A 20,406-nucleotide genomic window follows, 5' to 3' on the forward strand; every position below is an offset into this window, starting at 1 on the left:
TTCGGACCCACCCCGCCGCCCTCCCCTCTGCCAGCCGGAGCGACCCAGAGCGGCCCAGGCTCTGTCGTCTGACACATTCCACATGCTAAAGAGACTTGCAACATGCCCCTCTAATGACTTTCAAGCTTTCAAGTGAGCGAGCGTTAATACCGCGAGTGAGGAGTGATGAGGAGTGTTGTACAGAAAGAGGAATGCACAGGGCCCTCGCCCAGTGAACCGGGAGAAAACACACCCCGTGGATCCACGTTTGTTCTCTGGCTCGTCCGGAGTGTTCCTCTCCCCCAAGGAGGTGTCGGAGACGTCGGCCCGGCTGCTGACACAGCGCTTCCCGTCCTGGAGCAGGCGAGGTGTCCATTCTTGACGGCGGGCGGGGGCTCCGGGCCGCCACTTCGTTCTATGGTAACAGACGTGACGATGGTTCCGTAGCTGGGCGCACTGTGACGCATCTCCCCCGAGGGAGTCATGAGTCTCTGACAGCATGCAAACGCAGAAAGGGCTGTTCGCAAACACGGCCGGAGCTGTCAAAGCCTGCCTTACGGATTCTGTCGCCTTCTCCCCCGGGGCATGCTCGTTGCGTAATGACTCCTGAATCCGGCAAGGTTGACATATTAGTCACCCTCCCAGCTGCTAGCAAACGCCAAACAGCACCACAAAATCAGGCTACAGAGACTGAGGAGAGGTTGCTCAGAAACAAGTTAAAGCCAGGACTTTGTTACGGTTGCTGATGTGAGGAAGTGACTACATAACACCAGCACAGGCAGCTAGGAGGTGTGTCCAGGTTTAGAGGGACATCTGTTTGGTGCAGTATGGTATGTTGTGAGTGCCTGTGTCTGCTGAGGAATTCTAAGCACGCGGTGTTTATACACACACACACACACACACACACACACACACACCTCCAGCATGGAGTGCAAGACAGAAATTGATGTTTTATTGGGGACAGCTGTGAGGAGCTTTATTGGGTTGACCATGAAGAATGTGCTCTGCTTTGAGAAGCCACCCCAGGCCTGTAAGAGGCTTTGCGGCGCCCGTCTCCAGCTGGCCCACCCGGTAGCTCCTACTGTAGCACATCAAAGCTGAAGCACATCATTCAAAGCCAAATCAAGGTGCGTATTGTGAAACGGTGCCCAGCTTGCGTTTCCCCGAAGGTAAAACATGCTCTCAGCACTCCTTTCAATCGCTGTCTAAGTTCCTCACAAACCGTGCCAATCATCTGGCTGTTCGACTAAATTAGACCCCCAGGAATAAAGTCCTTTTTTGTGACATCATGCCCATACCATGTGGTCTCATCTTCAGTCATGTGAAATCATAGAGGCCAGTATCCCATAGGCCGTTCATGACAGGGCCCTCCTTATTTAATAAGGCTAATAATAACTATCCATTGTGTCATTACTGTCAACAAGCAACCTCTTCCTGCTTAACCAGATTGTGTTTGCTAAATAGGATACCCCCCCCCCCCACACACACACCCCCAAGATTACTGTTACTTACAGAAAAAAAAAAACGCAATGACCTCATTCTTCTTGAATGTGCACATGCACGTGTTTGTTGGCGTGGCCTTGGCCACGGCTGAGATGTGTTTGTGCTTGGCTGCTTCGTCCTGGCTCTGCGGGTGTCGGCCTCGTGACGCACGTGGGCAAGGCTCACCGAAAGAGGCAGTGTCATGCCACCACAGAGGCCGTGTGTCCTGGGGCAGATAACTGTGATCTCCACACCCAAATACCTTGATCAGGTTATCCGTTAAACTTTGAGCAAGATATAAAATAAAGACAAAATCCATATGAAAAAGTGTATATAAAAGATTGAAAGACTGTATGGGTAGGTATATGAGTGGCTCAGTAGATGAGGGTTTTTTTTTTTATAGTGAAATGATTTACAAATTGTTATATCGAACTTTGTCTTTGTTTATGCTTGATTTGTACAGTGTGCATAGTGACAGGAACCTCTGTTCTGAGTGCCTGCTGAAGTCGGTGTTGTGTGGGTAATTTTAATAGCTTCACTCTGGAATCCCAAATGACCCTCGTAACCCCCAAGAGTGAGACTGTGCACGTACATAAAGAAACCTCACCATAACCTGTCTCACTTCTACTTCCTGTCATACTGGTTTCTCTCTGTGTCTCTGAGTCTGTTGGGGGGGTATGTGTAATGGGGTGTGGTGCTGGGCCAGGCTGGGCCGTTGGATCACCCTAACATGGAGAGGTGCGGGCTGCTTCCAGAGAGGGAGTCACTCGCTTTATTGAGCCGTCCAAGTTCCTGCAGTTACTGCTCGCTCTCTCTCTCTCGCTCTCTCTCTCTCTCTCGCTCTCTCGCTCTCTCTCTCTCTCTCGCTCTCTCGCTCTCTCTCTCTCTCTGTCATGCTCTCTGTTTTTCTCTCTCTGTCTTCCTCTCTCCCTCTTGCTGTCTCTTTATCAGTCTCTCGCTGCTAGAGTTCCCTAAATATGTTCCCGGAGTGTAGGGCTACACACCTGCTGCCTGCTCCTGTACTAATGAAATCCGCTATCGCCTAGCTCCACGAGACAGGAATACGGCAGCGTTAGGAGCGGCGGGGAACGCCGGTGCGAGGCAAACCCACAGTTCCAGTTGAAAAAAGAGGGTGAAGCAAAAGATGCAAGTGAATGAGATAATGAAATTCAATGACGACAAAATTTGAGTGTATGTATGTATGTGTGTGTGTGTGTGTGAGTGTGTGTGTGTGTGTGTGTGTGTGTGTGTGTGTGCATACGTGTGTGTGTGTGTGTGTGTACATACGTGTGTATGTGTGTGTGTGTATGTATGTGTGAGTGTGTGTGTGTGTGTGTGTGTGTGTGTGTGTGTGTGTGTGTGTGTGTGTGTGTGTGCGCGCGCGTGTGTACATACGTGTGTGTGTGCGTGCGTGTGTACATACGTGTGTGTGTGCGTGCGTGTGTACATACGTGTGTGTGTGCGTGCGTGTGTACATACGTGTGTGTGTGCGTGCGTGTGTATGTGTGAGTGTGTGTGTGTGTGTGTGTGTGTGTGTGTGTGTGTGTGCGCGCGCGTGTGTACATACGTGTGTGTGTGCGTGCGTGTGTATGTGTGAGTGTGTGTGTGTGTGTGTGTGTGTGTGTGTGTGTGTGTGTGTGTGCGCGCGCGTGTGTACATACGTGTGTGTGTGCGTGCGTGTGTATGTGTGAGTGTGTGTGTGTGTGTGTGTGTGTGTGTGCGCGCGCGTGTGTACATACGTGTGTGTGTGCGTGCGTGTGTATGTGTGAGTGTGTGTGTGTGTGTGTGTGTGTGTGTGTGCGCGCGCGTGTGTACATACGTGTGTGTGTGCGTGCGTGTGTATGTGTGAGTGTGTGTGTGTGTGTGTGTGTGTGTGTGTGTGTGTGCGCGCGCGTGTGTACATACGTGTGTGTGTGCGTGCGTGTGTATGTGTGAGTGTGTGTGTGTGTGTGTGTGTGTGTGCGCGCGCGTGTGTACATACGTGTGTGTGTGCGTGCGTGTGTATGTGTGAGTGTGTGTGTGTGTGTGTGTGTGTGCGCGCGTGTGTACATACGTGTGTGTGTGCGTGCGTGTGTGTACGTGTGTATGTGTGAGTGTGTGTGTGTGTGTGTGTGTGTGTACGTACGTGTGTGTGTGTGTGCGTGCGTGTGTGTGTGTGTGTGTGCGCGCGTGTGTACATACGTGTGTGTGTGTGTGTGTGTGTGTGTGTGTGTGCGCGCGTGTGTACATACGTGTGTGTGTGCGTGCGTGTGTGTACGTGTGTATGTGTGAGTGTGTGTACGTACGTGTGTGTACGTACGTGTGTGTGTGTGTGCGTGTGTGTACGTGTGTGTGTGTGTGTGTGCGCGTGTGTGTACGTGTGTACGTACGTGTGCGTGTGCGTGTGTGTACGTGTGTGTGTGTGTGTACGTACGTGTGTGTGTGCATGTGTGTACGTGTGTGTATGTGTGTGTGTGTGTGTGTGTACGTACGTGTGTGTGTGTTTGTTTGTGTGTGCGTGTGTGTACGTGTGTGTGTGTGCGTGCGTGTACGTGTGTGTGTGTACGTACGTGTGTGTGTGTGTGTACGTGTGTGTGTGTGCGTGTGTGTACGTGTGCATATCTGAATGCGATCATTTTTGATCAGCACTCTCACATCCCAATCCATCTTTTTTTTTCTCTTTCTTCTGCCTATCAGGCGAGACAGGTTTGTGAGTGTGTATTTGGGTGTGGGTGTGTGTGTCTGTTTCCGTGCGTTTGTCTGTGTGTCTGAGTGTGTGCGTCATGGATCCACTCCAAGCCACTAGTCTGCAGAGTGTGCGTTTGTACGTGCGTGCGTATGCGTGTGTGTGTTTGTGCTTGTGGGGATTGGAAAATTAGAATCGCTTCGTTCATTGAGCACAATAAACAGCGTCTCTGGTGCCAGTTGCTGTAGTGATTGCTCAGCTGCTGTTCTCCAAATACCAGCGTTTGTCCTGGAATTCTGGCCCGGCACGGATACAAGTGAATGAGAGAGGAAAACACCAAACTCTTCCACTAACAGGTACTTGATACTAACAGAAGACATCAGCAGCATAAAAAAACAACAAACAAACAAACAAAAAAACAACCCCACCTGAGCTTTGACACGAAACCACTCGCCCAGTGCGTACGGGACCGCAACATAAACTGAAAATAAAAGGAAAAGAGGCCTTGTCCCAGCAGTAGGGTCCATCATTACATCACTCCCTGAGCGTCTGAAGCGGCATTCGTCGAGAGTTGTGGGTGAAGTTGTGAGTTCTGGACAGTGCTGAGCAGAGCCGCCAGCTGTTTAGCGTTCACTTGTTGTCTAATTCAGATTCATGAGGTTTTTAATAAGGATTCATTCGGAAGTACTGATGGCTCCATATGTGCTTTGACACAGTGGCAGCAGTTCATTTGAGTTTGTTGTGTTTGGGATTAGGCGTCACGTATGGCAGGCGCATGTGTGGAGGCCTTAGAGTGGAGACGCTCTGAGCTGTAGCGTGTAAGGTCCCTCTGAAGTGGGTGGTCTGAATTCTCTTTCCATCATTATTTTATTTTCATGCTGTACCAGGGCTAATTGCTTGATTGCCTGAGACATGCATAGGTCAGGTCTGCAGTCTTTCCTATGGGGGCTGGCATAGCTCAGAGTCTATTAGGTGAATGACAAGAGAATCTGAAACGCGCGTTTTGCATGTGCATATGCGCGCACGTGTGTGTGTGCGCACATTTGTGTGTTTTAAGCAGCAAGCCGGGTTCTGTTTCTGTTCATGTTCTGCTTTCTTCCTTCTTGGTTACCTACAGCTAAGGAAAATGGGCCCCGACGGCCCTTTAGCTTGTGGGCACTAACAAACACCTCACCACAGGTGCCCGCCTGCACCTCTCATGCTCAGCATCCAGGAAACTTTGTTTGCTCGCTCCATGAACAGAGGGAAAACACCATTTATGAATCAAATTTGGGCGGGGGGATTTTGAATGAGCTGGCAATGGTACAGGGATTTGACGTATGACAGAGCACCCCTAGCGAAACCCATTCATCACACACCTCTTCTGCAGCTGCGACTGATTCAGTTCGTAGGGTTGCCGCCGCCCCGCACCCGCTTCATGCACACACGCGCACGTGTGTACACACATGCAGGGTGACATAATAGGATACACGACGCAGAAAGTGACACGCGCGCGTGTGTGTGTGTGTGTATGTGTATGTGTGTGTGTGTGTGTGTGCACGCTGTCTTTTAGCCTCTGCCAAATAAGGTGCCTCTTTCATCTCCTCTCCGTCTCGGTTTTATTCATGCTTCCTGCAGAATGTACCCTGCTTTAACCCAGCACCGGTGCAAAGCCTGGGCCTCTCCTTGACCTGCCCCACCTTCTGGACCTCCTGGACTTCCTGGACCTCCACCTCTCTGCTCTCTTCTTGGGCCCCTTACAGTGTGTCTTGTTTGCCTTCCCATATCTCTCTATGCTCTCTGCCCGAGCACAACTCTTTTAGATGGTCATAGCTGTAGCCCAAAATGCATCGGACTTTTGACTTCGGGCGCTGTGTCTAGGTGTGTGAGAGAAATGTGAGAGGATTTTTGTCATCATTATTTTGTTTTTTAGGCAATGGGAGACAAAGGATAAAGAGATTAGTTTCTCACACTCTCCCTGATATCACACACTGTCATTCTCTGGGATTCTCAATGTCTATCAGCCTTTCCAGGGCCAACAGACAAAAAAACAAACACAAAAAACCCCATAAATTTTTGTTCATCTGTCCGTCTCTCTCTCTCTCTCTCTCTCTCTCTCTCTCTCTATGAATCTTTCTCTCACTCTGCCTCACTCTCCCTCATTCCTTTTCTCTGGCGGCTGTTAGCAGGTGAAGACTGTTTCTATTAGAGAGCTATGTTAGCTTATAGACCATCATTTTTTCAAATCGTTTTTGCAGAAGCAGAAGAAACAAAGTTATGATTGTCTCACTACTATTATTGCTTAGTCTAGCTCTAAGTCTCTAAAGTCCAACAATAACAGAGATCAAAGTGAAATTAATGCATTCATTTAATGCTAATAAGGACATGCGTATAGTTACACACACACACACACACACACACACACACACATGCACACAAGCGACCGCGTCTTTGAAGAATCTTGAAAGCTTGCAGGGTCAGCAAAACAGTCATTTAACCTTTTCTAGTGCCCAGCCTATGTCAGATTACGTGAGACACAGCAAATTAACTTAATGAGCTGGTATATTGATTGCGATGTGCTCTCCCTTAGGTGTATAAACCTTTTACTTTGATATGTTAAATGAAAGGTAGAAGTGCAGTGCTTCCATTTTGCAGTCGAAGGCCACTCAGTCCCAGTACGTATTACCTTTACACATGCTTACTAATGGTTTGTAGTCTTGGAAACAAAAAAAAAAAAATACACCCCTACTTTGGCATGTCTGCAAATGTTTTAAAGGCCTGCAAATATTCACTCAACTTGTAGGCAGCTTTAGTTACGCTTTGTGGTCTGTGGGGTTTCGCTGGTTACACTTGTTTACTAAACAATTAGCATTGGTCTCATCGAGACTCGGAGATCCAGGATTTTCGTGAGCGCTGTCTGCACGGCCCTCTGCTTTTTCAGCCTGGCCCACTGAAATGCATCTGGATTCCTTCGCCACTCCGGCCACAGGGTCTGGCCCGGCGGTGGCCAGGGCAGACGGGGGGCAGCCGGTGGGTGAGACGCACACTCAGATGTGGTGCGGGCCCTGGCTATCTCTCGCACTTATCTTCTAAGAGCGCTCATGCGGTGAACCCAGGAAAGAGAATGCTGGCTGCTTGAAGCCCAGGATGAGACAGAGGGAGGGAGGGAGAGAGAGAGAGAGAGAGAGAGAGAGAGAGAGAGAGAGAGAGCGAGAGAGAGAGAGAGAGAGAGAGAGAGACAGAGAGCTGGAATGGAATGGATGCTGCTTCAATTTCAACTTGGTCATCCATGACTTCAAAAAGATATGGTGGTGGGGGGATATTGCTCATAATCTCTGCCACTAAATCATCCACAGCCTGATAAATAGGATTTTCCAACCAAAGATTTTTGTTCTCTTTTGCTTCGTTATCCCTTCCCAGGAATGTAAATAGGGAGTGGTCCTTTCTGGTTTTCCATACCCAGTGGTGTGTGTGGTTGTTGTTATTATTCAGATCTGTAAGCTATCCTTTGCAACGGTGTCACGACTAGTTTAATCTTGTTGTTTCGGGCATTATTCTTTGGGCAGCTCTCTTGCTCTTTTACTCTCTCTCTCTCTTTCAGTCTCAGTAATTGTGCGTTTAATATTTCCATCTCGGATGCCTGTCAAATTAGCTCTGTCACTATTCCCTCTGATGGATGTTGCCTTGCAATGATTAAGGTGCAGAACTCAGAAGGGAAAGTCCATCTGCGAGCCTCCTCTTTCCGTACACCAACACTCCTCCCATATTTCCCTCCTGTTGCCTATGGCTATTAAAGCTAACACATACACCCTTGGCATCCTTGTTTTTCCTTCCCACCAAATGATTTACGATGGATGTTCATGAGAAACTGAGTTTCAAGAATCTCCTGCTCGCTGACCGCCTAATATGCCAGACCGAATAAATCAAGCGCTGATTAACGGCCCGGCACTTTGATTTGTGTCAAGCCGGAGCTGGAACAACTGCAGGTAAACCCACGCCTCATAACTCAGTGCTGTTGAGTTGATCTAGTAGCGCTTCTGCGAGCTGTTTCTGCACTGCCAGCACAGCAACCCCCGCCCCCAGACATCTGGGCCAATGACGAAGCGTGGCCGCGACCCCTGCCGGGTCCTAACGTGAGCAGCGACGGCGTGCGTGCTACACTATTCTCCGCGCTGCCGGTGTGTGCGTGTGTGACCAGTGCAGCGGAAGCGTGCGTGCACTGTTTCTCTAGGCCTGTTGTGAGGGCTTAGCTCAGGCCCGAGGCTCTGACAGGCCTGCCTGGCCCTGAGAGGCCGATTGAGGGAACAGCTGCAGGGTGTCCGTGAGCGAGGAGAGGATAGGCATCCTGTCAGCGCTCTATGTTTAGGCACGCTCGTTTTCTCCTTCATCCACCACCTCTTGCTACTCCATCTTGCTTCAGTAGATGTGTCATCCACTTGGCCCACTTTTCTTTGGAAGGACGGTATGCTTTTTCACTCCTCCGTCAGCCCTAACCGTAATCGAAAACGTTCCAAATGTTCGAATTACGCCCGGCCGTGCCTGACCTGACCTAAAGACCTCTTTTTTTACTCCCCACCCTCAATTACGGTTATGCCTCTCTGGTGTGGCAAATAGGTCAAGATGGTGGAGAAGCGGGTCTTGATGGAAACACACTAGTCATGAAGTTGTGTACCGTCAGACTTTTGCTGCATGGGAAGGATTTCCATGGCACTCTTTAGCAGGACATGTGGTGCAGACCAATTGCAGTGTGAACTGAGAGGAGTAAAGTCCTTTTTGGATTGTCCTCATATTCTCCAGCTCCCCAAACCCAAAATAAAATAAAATCCTGAAAAACCCGCAAAGGCCTCTTTCTCGCTCCCTCTCTCTCTCTCTCTCTCTCTCTCTCTCTCCCTCTCTCCCTCTCTCTCTCTCTCTCTCTCTCTCTCTCCCTCTCTCTCTCTCTCTCTCTCTCTCTCTCTAACACACATACACAACCTCCCTGACACACACACACACACACACACACATATACAGACACATGCACTTCCTGGCTTGTTTGCTTAATTAATCACCACCCTCCTACACAGTGGGACTTTGGTGTGAGCCCAAGTGTGCTGAAATTTGCAACCAGACAGTTTGGCTGTGTGCTTTAAAGATAAGGAACACTCGGCCACAACTAAATTAAAGAAGTGAATTTTTCCCCCAGATCTGTTGGGAAATCATTATCAGATTGATGGTATTTTTATGAGAGAGCTTACCAGTTAATGATATTATCAGTTTGATATTTTCGTGGGAGAGCTTACCAACCTCATAGCCATGGGGCATTTTATGCTTCTCATGACCACTACTTCTTTATTACCATGTTTGGAACTAAAAATGGCCTTCACCATTGGTTTCCTCTGACAAAAATACCTCCAGAAGCACAGTCCTACACACAATACATTTGGTACCAAAACCATTCTTTGCCCTGAGATTTTGTTTTTCCAGCCTTTCTGTGCTGATTCATGTTGCCATTTTGTTCAGATAAAGATCTATGGTCCACGAGTTAACACTATGTCTGTAATGCATTACTTAACCCCCTACCCATGACCTTGGCAGCTCCTCCATGGGGGGAAAAAACAGGTCGACCCCCAGGCTGCAACAGATGCCTTGTTTAGCTCCTTCTGATGCAGTGGTCTCGGGAAGAGCGATGGACGTAGGGGTCACGGGAGCACAGACCAGCCCCGGGTGGCAGATGCTATATGACAAGTGTGAGATTTATTCCTCGGCAACTACAGCTGCTCCTCTCGTCCTGAACCTGCACCACATCACCTGTAGATCAGCTGGAGAGGGCTCCCTCTCTATACAGTCGTGGTTCACCCCAATGCCCTACTGTAGCGAATTCCATAAGAACTGGTTTTGGGCTGTAAATCTATGTTTTCCCATCCAGTCGTCTGGGTGCCCAGATGGTCCATAGGTTTTCTCTATTCCAGGTCCTAATACTGAATACCTGGGACAGTTGTACTGGGAGCTGGGATCGATCAAGAATGTTGAGAATTTGGTGGTCCCCGTCAGACCTGGATTGGGAAACCCTGCTGTAAATCATGCAGTCGGCCAATAGCACTGTTCTATCCCAAAGGAAAATTAGGCTTTTCGGCTGTAATTGTTTCGGTTAGGCTTGGGGGGAGTTGGTGGCTCCAGAAGGGCACAGACCATGGATGTAGTCAGGGTGGTGCGCAGGAAACGTTTTTGAGCACTTTGTCATGTCTGATGTATCCTCCAACGGCTTGTGAGCTCACCTGTGGACATTTACTTATCTTAATTGCCTCAGACCAGTATTGATTTTGGTTTCCCAGCAGGCTAGAGTAAAGCCTTTTCAAAAGAAATATCCTATGAGGCAATTGCACATTAAATTAACTAACAAAGAACCCTTGGGTGGTGCTACAATTGGTATTCATGATGGGTGGGCTTCATTTTGATGGAACCATCTGTTTAGCCAGAAGTGTTATTGAAATTACCCTGAAAATGTGAATTGTAAGCACTCAAGTCTAGAGATGTAAAAACAATAGTGAGGTGAAAAGCGTATTAGCCCATGGCTAATATGATCTGTGTTTATCAATGGCCTCAATAATAAGGCATCCATACCTGTCATGATTTGGATGCTGCACAATCCACACATGAATCCTATTATGGTGTATGGTGTCTTTTGTACCGACCCTGAAGCGTTTCGTCCATTAACATTACCGGTGCCATTGCGTCCCAGCGATTATGTTACACGTAGCTTTGTCAGGCTCTGCTCATGACATTATCTCTTTGGGTGTCGCATTACATTTTAAACTGACATTTCATAAAGCTTGGCAGAGCAGCGCGGATTGCATCGCTCTGCGTCCATGCTTATTCACGCAAGCGCGGTTCGGGCAAGCGCTCGCCGCTAACGTTAAACCGCACTCTGAAGGCGAGGTCTGTCAGACGCTCCGTGACAACCGTTCCACAAATCACATGCCATGTTGGCCCATGTCCCAAACCATGTGGCATCATTAGACCACACCATGGCCCACTTTTAATGGTTTACAGAGACAGGCCCTCTGTCAGGCTCTGGGAACAGTCTGGGCCTCCCTAACTACGTTTGAATTGATGTTCTGCCGCCAACAGAGAGGAGCAAACGTGTCCTAAATCACACATACTGCGTAGGATTCTCTTGGATGTAAAATAAATGTTTTGTCCTCTCGATGGGGGGAAAAACGATGGGCATTCTTTTTGTGCCATTTGTGGCATCTCGGTCCACTCAGCTACCACCCACACAAGCACAAACACACACACACACACGCACACACACACACACACACACACACACACACACACACACACACACACACATGCACGCACACATATGTCCTCTGCCTTCTGCTGCTCAGGGCTTGTGAGCTGGGAAAGAGCCTTTTTGATTAAAATAGTGACATTATAGCACAGACATGTTTTTTTTTCATACTTAAAAAAAAAAAATTCTATGAGGATCACAGCACTTTTTACAAGCTTCAGGATTCAGAAGGTTCTGAAGGTCCTTTGAGGTGAGAAGATTTCTGTGTGTCTTTGGGGGGGGTGAGAGGGTCAACAGTTGGCCACAAAGACCTCAAGGTTATGTCGCATAAACGTTGTGGTGCAGTGAGGTCCGTGCCGCCGTTCATAGTTAGAAAGGCCACGCAGGTCATGAACTTCTACTTTCTTGCATTCCTTTATGGAATTGCAGTGTAGAAAATGTGTAACTCTGTCTCTCCTCTTTCACTCCTTTTTCTCCGTTCACGTCATGCTTTCTCGTTTTTAGTTTTCATCCTGTCCTCTCTCGCTCACTCTCCACTGCTCTATTTCTTTTTTCACAATGAACTTCCTTACTGTTTAACTCCCGTTCTTTAGTTATCTCTGTTCATCTCTCTGTATCCCTGCCTGGCTTCTTTCCTCTTTCTCTGTCTTAGTCTTTGTTTCTCTCTCTCTCTCTCTCTCTCTCTCTCTCTCTCTCTCTCTCTCTCTCTCTCAGATAAGCTATCAGGCATGCAGCAGCTACACATTTGTGCCTGCCTGACAACTTGTAGTTCGGTCATCTCTTGCTCTCTCTCTCTCTCTCTCCCTCTCTCTCTCTCTCTCTCTCTCTCTCTCTCTCCCTCTCACTCCTTCTGTACCTCTTCTCCTTTTCAGTGCCACCAGACTTGTGTGATGTCACTTGGCAGCTCACAGGGCAGCCTGCAGATAACCGGTGATTACCATTCCAAGCATGGGCGGCCCTTAGTTCTCCCAGCGTAGTCGCAGCTCATTAGGACATACACACGTATGCCCACACAGGGCAAGTGCAGAGAACAGCACTGAAGTGTGTTTAACATTATGTATAAGGCACAGGGTATAAAACATCACGTATAATCGTAACGCAGCTCAAATAAGAAATTATGCTGCAGTCATTTTATACCTGTTTTAGAACGCAGCCATCTTTACGCTGACACTAGAATCAATGTGCTGTCAGTGTGGAGGCTAGAGCAGGTTGTTGGGCTCGCAACACTGGTTACTTGAATTTTGTTGCCAACAGAAAACCATGCAGTCCACACAAAGTCTGATACAGGGTCTGATGTAGTATTTTCTATATAGCTCAAGGCTATCACAGCCCACTCAGATACCAAATGCTGGAGATGTAGCATGAAGGATCTTCGGCTCTGTGGTGGCATAGGAGCCGGGATCAGAGCCGTAATGGACGTGCTGCAGCCTGGCAGATGCTTCAACCGTCGTTTTATAGAAAAGACATCAGTACATCTACTCCATCTAAGTTCCAGGTCCACTGGTCGCATGCACACACACATGCATGCACACACACACACACAACTACATTATGCAGTGCTTTTTGTAACTTTGAGACAAGTTGATCCTATAATAAAATATCCACAATAATAGAAGAGCTAGAAGTTTCTCACTACCTCGCTCCCAACAAGTCAAGTGTCTTTATAATTAGAAGGCAACTCAAGAACATGTGCTCTAAAAACAATGAAACAGACTAGTCTCAGCGATTCATCACGTGCTCTGTGGCTTCATGAGACTCTCACTGTCAGTTGTGCTTTTCAAGGCCAGCGCTGCAAAAAAAAAAAAAAGAACAAAAAAGACATCACCCCATCCCTTTATCTCTCTCCTCTCTCTAATTCTCTCTTTCTCCTCCTTCCCTCTCAATTACTCACTTTTGTACTGTCTCTTCCTTCCCGGCTCTCATCTGTTTCGCGACTGCACGCGCACACATGTGCTGTGTGTGTGAGCGTGTGTGTGTGTGAGAGAGAGAGAGAGAGAAAGGGTCAGTGATGTTATAATGTGTGGGTAGTAGTCTGAGCCCAAACGCAGGGCTGAGGAGGGTCAGATTGAGGTGCCCAGTGGGTGTAGCATGCAATCAGAGCCCTCGCCCTCCTCTGCCTACACAGGGATCATGGAGAGGAAAAGAGAGAGAGAGAGAGAGAGCATGAAAGAGAGAGAGAGAGCATGAAAGAGAGAGAGAGAGGGGGGGGCAGGGGGAGGGGAGATGTGAGTGATGTGACGTCCATCTGTGGGCCATATTGTGTGTAATATAAGTGTTTTCCTGAAGGCAGCCTTAATTTACCCTTGCCCAGTGAAGGCCGAGGTGTAATTATCTGCTAAAAACAATGGGAAACCTGTGTTTGTGTGTGTGTGTGTGTGTGTGTGTGTGTGTGTGTGTGTGTGTGTGTGTGTGTGAGGGTTGCTGAATGAGAGAATGTCTCCCATCAAAGAAAGAGCCAGATACAGGGGCTGACGAAACACTGTATCAGCGTTGTGTCTCTGTAAATAGGACAGACGGCTTCACTGGAGCATTTGCTTGAGTTCTCATCACGCTACATGTATTACCCACTCACTGGCACTTGTGTTCTGAAAAGTGCATGACACAGGGTAGGGTTTCGTTGGAAAGCCATTAGCAAATATGAAAACTAACGCGGAATCCCAGAACGTTGTCTTGTGTGTACATTCACTCGAGTCTCCAGCCTTCACTAAGCCCTTTCCCATTGAAGAGGAAGCAGAAAGTGACGAGTAGATCAAGGCAGGTGTGTTTGTCAGCTGCAGGCGGTTCACTACAAGGCCTGACCGATTCCCTGCTAAGCCAACGAGACCGGAGCCTCCTGCATTTGCATTCTTTAACGCTTTGAATTTTCTTTGGTCACATAGCTGTTGCTTCCCCTAAACGGTATATGTGTCTGTTCACACATGAGAGGAGATCCTAACACTCTTTGCTGTGGAAAATGATTATTCTTGGTTGATATTTAGGTTTATCGATCAGCTATATTCTCAAGAAACTAGTCACTCCAAGGGCAGTGGGAGTCAGACCGAATCCACCCACCTGCTTCTCTGGGTGAAAGTATTTGAACGCCGTTCACATACTCTTGCACAGCGCGTGTAGGAAAAACAAGCAGACATGGAAGACAGAATAGCTCAGATGTTCGATCTCAGCTCCACTTTATTTGTGCTTTTTTTTTTTTTTGTTTATTCTCATTTGTTGAAGCAGTTTCACCAGCACTGCGTAATAAATAGGTCGCATAAACAATTTAATAAAGACTTAAGGAAGTTTATGTTGGGCCCTGCCATTTGTCCTGCTGGAGAAATAAACCTGCCCTCAGAGCTAGGGATGCTTAAAGGGTGGACAAGCAGAGAGAGAGCGAGAGAGAGAGTGCGAGAGAGAGAGAGAGAGAGAGAGAGAGAGAGAGAATGACTAAGAGTAAGAGAGTGAGATGGAGGGAGAGAGAAAGAGAGGGCCATGTTTCCAAGACTTCGAGAGTGAGGAATGACTTGTTGATTTTAATCCACGGGGAGTGTGTTGGGCTGTGGGGTGTCACACTCCAGCTGACCCACGGCGAAATTACACATCAGAGGAAGCGCCAGTGGCTTGTTTTGACCAGACCTTCCTCCCCAGCTCTGCTTACCGCCCTCATTAGCGATGCTTGGTAATTGTGAGTGTTTGCTCGTGGTTAGGGGAAAAAAAAACTGCATAGGAAAGGAGTGAGAAGGGGAATGAGGGAGACTTGGGGAGAGAGATGGAGGGAGAACGAGAAGAGAGACGAGATATTAAGAGACAGTGAAGGGGCCCAGGCAGGCTTCTAGTGATACTGGCTGACCGGTCGGGTGGTTAAGCGCTTTGATGCATTCATTTGTCATTGCGGGTCGTGATGCATGGACCTCATTAACCCTTCTCCTTCTTTATGATAAATCTTGTGGGCAATGGCTGTTTGCCTTGACTGGATCTGTTTGCCCCTCACCTCTCTTAAACCCTCCCCATGGCCACCCACTGGCCCGCGCTCGCGTACACTCGCGCACGCACGCAAAGCTCTTGTCGAGAGAGATTGGCTTCTGCTGGTGTCTCTTATGAAAAGTGCACTCAGACGAATCTCCAAACCTCTGGTGGGAGTGGACCACAGAGAATGTCTTGGAGAGAGTCTTAGTGGCGGGGAGGCCACACAGAAGATTCCACGAAGATAAAAAGCCTCATTTTCTCTCTCTCTCTCTCTCTCTCTCTCTCTCTCTCTCTCTCTCTCTCTCTCTCTCTCTCCACTCAAGAAAAGCACTGTGTCCTCCTCCTCTTTCTAGCCCAGGCCTACATTCCTTACCAAACCCAAATTAGCCTGCAGAGCTCAGTGAGGGGACAAGTATGAGAGGCAGAACGAGAGAGAGAGAGAGAGAGAGAGAGAGAGAGAGAGAGAGAGAGAGAGGGGAAACATATGCAGAGCATATGCTGACTACCCTGGCTGGCTAGAAGCGGGCAAGACGGGCCAGCCGTCAAGCCATCGGTGCACCGTCCCTCCTCCAGCGTTCCCGTGGCGATGAAACCAAGGTCGCTCCTGCCATGTTGCAGATCATTTGAGAGCCCTGCGTGTCCGAGTGTTGGCTGCCAAATGCCGAACTGTCTAAATGCCGTCCTGATTTACTGGTAATGCAGCGGGATCAAGCCTCTAGAATTACAAATATTACCTGTGCTGGGACAGCATTGGGTTTTATTGCACACAGCTGGTTCTCATATCATATCTGCAGCCAGAGGACAGCAGCAGATGATATAAGGATGTGCCATCGAGATTTTCTTTCACTGGTCCTAAATGTTCTAGGAGATGTGGGGTCTGACTTCCGAATTGCTGGTAGCTCCGAGCATCCTGAGGGAATAGGATGGATTGGAGGACAGGAATGTTCTAATGAACATTAGATTAAAACTCTACTCCCTCCACTTGGAGGAAAGGTGCCTCAGACCCACCCTTAACAGTCACTAGGTAGGAGTTTAATCATATAAATAAATGTTGCCAATAGTATAGCACAACCTTGATCCCAAGGACATGTTGCAAATGTTACTTACATCAAATTCTGCGGCCATTGTGTGAAATCGAAAATACATTCCATACACTCGCAGGGAAGGCGATAAAAATTTATATTCCTGCACGCAAAGGGCGCAGTGCCAGCCTAGAAATGAATCCGAGTGAATCGGTGAGCGTGTGCCATTCTTGGAAATCTCCCTGTCTGTATCGTCCGGCTGTTTCGGAACGATGCCCTTCTAAATGTTCCTGGCACTCAGGAGAGACAGAGCGGGAGGTGACATTCTACTAAAGAAAGGTGAAAGCAGTAGAGATTTGGGGGGCTGATGCTCTAGCCGCACTGATAAAGTGAAAGAGAGTTTAGAGCCTCTCAGAGAGGTGAGAGGTTTGGGCGGTAAACTTAGAAGTCACTTTGGATCAGGTTCCTATAAACTGATGTAAACCCTCTTTGCTTGTGAGAGCATTTTATCTTAAGGTATTATGGCTTCAATCTAGTATTGATTTTCTAATATCTTTGCTGAACTAAAACGAAATGGCTGCATAATCTCTAGGAGGCACCCACAGAAAAAGAGGCGTAATCTCAGGCAGAACGGAGCTCAGATGGAGACAATCCACCTTCAGATCCACTGTGGGGTTTTGGGGCTAATCGATCAGTGTTTTGTGGGGATTCAATCCTCTGTATTGACAGTGTAGAATCAAAGATAATGTAATAATGGACTCCCACTTTTTACCACTTTGACAAGAAATTTGACCAAATTGCTGGGAGAAATCCCCAAATTTGCTAATTTGCTGCAAATGAAGGACCGATGAATTTAGGGAATAATTTTACAGCTGCATTTATGCCCAAGCAATGCTTAGTTATACACAACACATTTTTAATGTCTAATAAGCCGCTAAGAACTCAATCCATTCTTGTGTTGCATGTTACAAACATTATAGGGCCAAAATTTCACCTGTACCTAAGCATGCTACGCTAACCGAGCATTGTCCGGTACCTGCATCCAGTGCATGGGCCCCATGATGGTCACACACCGTGGTCGCATGGGCTTCGCTTAGGAAGAGAAGAAGAATAGGCAAATGGGAACCAAATGCACCTGTCATCTTCCTGAATGCAGCCTGTAGCCAAAGGCAATCATCTGGGATTATACGCGAGCATAAAATCTTTCAGACTGACGTTACGGTTAAGAGAGGGGAGCGTGAGGTGGTCTGGCAGACACCAGGGTTTATAAATACAGAGGTCTGCTGTGAATAAAACCCGGCCAATTTGGGCTTTGAGACAACTGCCTTGCTCTGCTTTCCCTAGCTTGGAGCACTGTGCATTTCGATTTATTTGGCCTGTAACATTTGAGGTCAGCGGTAATACAAGATTTTCACATGAACTGACATGAACGTGCGTGTTCTGTGCGAACAGTAATTGGTGAACTGCTTTTGGCTAAAATGCTAGGCTAGTCTGTCCTGCCAACAGGTGCGTAGAAAAATGATTATCTGTGTGAGGTTGTTTGGGGACTGTTTCACATATGTGTACTATATATATGTATATATATATATATATATATATATATATATATATATATATATATAAATATGTGTGTGTGTGTGTGTGTGTGTGTGTGTGTGTGTGTGTGTGTGTGCCTTTGTTCTACATGCTTTGTGGGGAACAAATAACTCCATAATGTTATGGGAAGATGTAAGTTCTGATCCCGTGGGAACATTGTACAGTTTACTATCCCTGTGAGTTTTTTTCTTTACCTAAAAATGCTTACACTAAACTAAAAGATCCCAAATTATTTGCTATAAACTGAGTGGAAACCCCTTGTTGTTAGAGAATCATGAGTATATTTATGTGCCTGGGTGTGTGTGCATGTGTGTTTCTGTACTATACCAGCAAAAGAGAGTCTAGTGCAGCAGGGCTAATGTCTTATAGGCAATCACACTGTCTTTTATCATAAAGAATCTTTCTGCTTCTCTTCTTTTCTGCTTCCCTCCCTCTCTCTCTCTCTCTCTCTCTCTCTCTCTCTCTCTCTCTCTCTCTCCCTCCCTCTCCTCTCTCACTCCTGTGGCATGGCTCAGGCCGAGCTGCAGTTTCGGGGGCTGATGGGACTTTATTCAGAAAGAGCAGTGATCTCACTGGGCTGTGTAATTGTAATGGAAATGGGTCAATCACGGAGCAGTGGGGTCAGCCACCTCTCTTACCAACCTGGCACAAAAGCATTGAAAAGAGAGAGAGAGAGAGAGAGAGAGAGAGAGAGAGAGAGAGAGAGAGAGAGAGAGAGAGAGAGAGAGAGAAATAATGGGGTTCCTGCATCTTGAGCTCCTTGGGGGTTATAATCAGCTTGTAATAAATATGTTCTAAACTTGGGCGAGCCACCTCTCTGATTACAGAGTAGTTGTGTGTTTTGACCTCAAGCTCTCTCCCTAACAGCTGTAGCATAACAAAGACATGTAATTAGCATAATTTGACAATTAGCTTGCCATCCTGTCCGAGTTTTTAATTACCCCCCCCCCCTTTTTTTTTTATCACCGGAGCATCGAGAACCTTCCCTCGAAGCTCTTTTTAAGTGATATTGGTTTTCCGTTGATTTGTATGTTTCAGCAGGCAGTGGTCACTGAGGTAAACAGCCATCAACAATCATGCATGCGTTGGATAAGTTCTCTGCTCAGGCACAGAGCTGCCTTGACAGTTTCAGTGCTCCTACAAAATCTTGGTTTGATTGAATAAGATTTCTTAATACAACACATGGTGTCATAATATATTTCTTGATGAAAGCCAGATTGGAACTGATGTTAAATGAATGTTAATAATAAATTGAGAATGCTATTAAGTTTTAGGAACACCGAATGAGAATATGCCGTTAAGGGAAGGCTGTGTCTCATATCAATTAAAAAAACCTAAACCTCTACAGAATTTACCAAAGCACTCCTAATGTGACCTTTAACCATTAACCATCAAAATTTTATGTTCCAAAAAAGGGGTTCAGGGAGTGATGCATAATATTATGACCATAACCGAAAGTTAATCTGCATTTTCTCGGACAAGACATAGAATTTTTAACAGCAATTATATACATTTGCTGTCATTCCCACAAACACCAGAGAAAAGAAGGGGAACCATGTCACATGGATGAATATAAACCCCAGATGACAATAAGATCCTTTCTTTTATTCCAAAGTACATGTCTTTCGACTGACTGCTGGTAGCAGGGAGCACCTTACAGTCTTTGTGTATCTACCTTAGCCCCCATGATGTCATTTGTGCCTGGCCACAGTGCAGAGAAGGACTCATGCTTTAACTGTGGGTAGAATTATTAACCAAGGGGCACTGCACATTTAAGAACAAAGTGATTCGATACAATAATACAGGCTCAATGAGAGCAGGGTATGTTCATCGTGCAGCAAATGCACACACACACACACACACACACACACACACACACACACACACACACACACACACACAGAAATGCACACAAACCTCTCGTCATGACTGTAATGGCAGAGAAGTGAGTTTGTCCACAGAGACAGCTGTTTTGTTTGGTATTCCTGTCCCTCTCTCCTGGCCCAGGTTCAGATCAGTCCTGTCCAGCAATGCCCGGATAATTAATGTCACCCAGCAATTTTTTTTCACATCACTGCTTCATGGTTATTTAACTTCACTGTTTATTTTGGCTCTGCAACCAGACTACTTTGTAAGACTTCACAAGGACATGCGAATATAGACTTTCAAACAAAAAGTGCGTAAATTATAGTTCAGCTAGTTTCGTCCTGTGAGGCAAATACATTTCCTTTTTATGTTTTGATCTTTGATTTGTTAAAAAAAAAAAAGGTTTAAAGGGACTGAAAATGTAGGCACCCACTTGAGTCATATACAAGAGTGAAATTTTATTAAAAGTTCGAGCATGCTCCTACCAAGCCATTGCTCTAACAACGCAAGGCTAATTTCCAATTAAAGCTCTGACCCGTTCTCCTCTGACCTTAAAAATGTCTGTCTAACAGCAGATGTGTCAGCCCTCAAGGTTGTTGGGG

At 47.0% G+C, this 20,406-nt stretch overlaps 1 protein-coding gene across 1 annotated transcript in view; it reads left to right on the forward strand.

The window, feature by feature from the left end:
- Positions 1 to 20,406, forward strand: part of efna5b (ephrin-A5b) — a 77,323-nt gene that overhangs the window by 43,376 nt on the left and 13,541 nt on the right. The window lies entirely within an intron of this gene.

This window comes from Electrophorus electricus, chromosome 25, assembly GCF_041902795.1.
Source record: "Electrophorus electricus isolate QZ-2024a chromosome 25, ASM4190279v1, whole genome shotgun sequence".
Classification (NCBI taxonomy): domain Eukaryota; kingdom Metazoa; phylum Chordata; class Actinopteri; order Gymnotiformes; family Gymnotidae; genus Electrophorus; species Electrophorus electricus.